The sequence below is a fragment of the Anneissia japonica genome, unplaced genomic scaffold (genome assembly GCF_011630105.1).
Source record: "Anneissia japonica isolate Jap-2015-1 unplaced genomic scaffold, ASM1163010v1 scaffold61285_len1684_cov118_single, whole genome shotgun sequence".
In the NCBI taxonomy this organism is placed as follows: Eukaryota; Metazoa; Echinodermata; class Crinoidea; order Comatulida; family Comatulidae; genus Anneissia; species Anneissia japonica.
Window position 1 is genome coordinate 1 of NW_022758119.1, and position 1,684 is coordinate 1,684.

At 35.3% G+C, this 1,684-nt stretch overlaps 1 long non-coding RNA gene across 1 annotated transcript; it reads left to right on the forward strand.

Annotated features, from left to right (window-relative positions):
• Positions 1-190: 190 nt before the first annotated feature.
• On the forward strand, positions 191-1,684 carry LOC117125174. Its single transcript, XR_004448064.1, has 3 exons — positions 191-392; positions 808-892; positions 1,639-1,684. It is a non-coding gene; the product is annotated as an uncharacterized LOC117125174 (long non-coding RNA).

Consider the following 1,684-nt stretch of genomic DNA (forward strand, 5'->3'; position numbering starts at 1 on the left):
AAAGCCAGATGCAATTGGCTGACCTCTGCAAATGATAATATTGGACTCTGGGGAATATACCAATAATGCAATGACATTGCTTTAGATAAGAGGACAAATAGCTGCATATCTCGGCCCTCTCTGAGGTCTGGTTTTCATATTTGTAATCATATAAAAAATTGTATGGTTCAATCTTTGTCACAATTCTAGGCTCTGCCTTACTGGGGTAATCAGCATGACAGGCGAGTGTTAAGGAAGTTCTGGAGTCAGAAGCAATTCCATACGGAAGACTCTGAGTTCCATATATTAATCACCAGCTACCAGTTGGTGGTTCAGGACGTTAAGTATTTTCAGCGTATTAAGTGGCAATACATGATCTTAGATGAGGCACAGGCAATCAAGAGTAGCAGCAGGTAAATATGCATCACTTTTAGGTGTACAACAAAGTTTGATGTTATTCTTTTTCTTTCTTTTTTTTAAAATTTATTGTCCCATTTTCTTCTTGTATAGTTGACTTTATTATTATTGTTACTGTTTTTATTGTTATTTTTGGTGGTGTTATTGTTTGGCCATTGTCACTGTTGATGCTATTGCTATTATTAATGTTTTAGTTTTTTTTTCTATTATTGGGAGTTTTTAAAGTGACAAGCCCATAGCTTGTCAGATAACATTTAGTCATATACGTTGCTGCAGCTGTTGCTGTTGTTTTGTTTCTGCTGCTGCTGCTGCTGTTGTTGCCATTGCTGGTTTGCTGTTGCCGTCATTGTTATTGTTATTATCATCATTGTTATTATTGTTGTCATTTACTTATATATTATTCCCTTTCAGTGTGAGGTGGAAGATACTACTTGCATTCAACTGTAGAAATCGTCTGCTTCTCACTGGCACTCCGATTCAGAACAGTATGGCAGAGGTAGGCCACTTTTATATATTATTTTTAATGAAAAATTAAAAACTAAAGCAGTCACTCCATAGAGTGCATACCTCTGCCCTGTGCCTGAATAACAATACACAGGCCATGTATGATATCAATAGAATCGCCTTCAGTTTCAGGTTAGATTGTTTTCTTGAGCGCTGCCTGAATACTAGGGTGATTACATTATTTTATGCTCGAGGTAAAAAATCCAATTTCCATGACCATGGACTGACCTTGTCTGTTGACTCATTTCTTCCAAAAATTGAATGGTGTCTTTCTATGATTATTATGTACTATTCCACTAAATTTTATGATTCATTCATTAATTTTTACGTAATCTTGCTAACAGACAGACAGACAGAAAGACAAACAGACACACAAACAGACTGCAGTGAGTACATAACCTCCTTGGCAGAGGTAATTATCTACTACTACCTGGCCTTTTCTAAAAAGCCAATGCTAGGGTAGTGCACTCTTTGGATTCCCTCAGTTGTCAAGCCTATCACAAATCCTGATGAAGAAAATGCATCTCTATCTAAACTTCTGTATATGCTATCAAATTTTAGGTGAAGAAAAGCGTGTGATAAGCTCGTGTATGGAAATAATGATGTCATAATCATACCCATATATGACCATATCACAGGTATATTTTACATAAAATTAGATAGTGTTAATCAAAGCTATATATTCCACAAAATATTTATGTAAATTTTCAAAATTATATTTGAATTTTATTTTCATAGCTTTGGGCTTTGCTCCATTTCATCATGCCAACACTATTTGATAGTC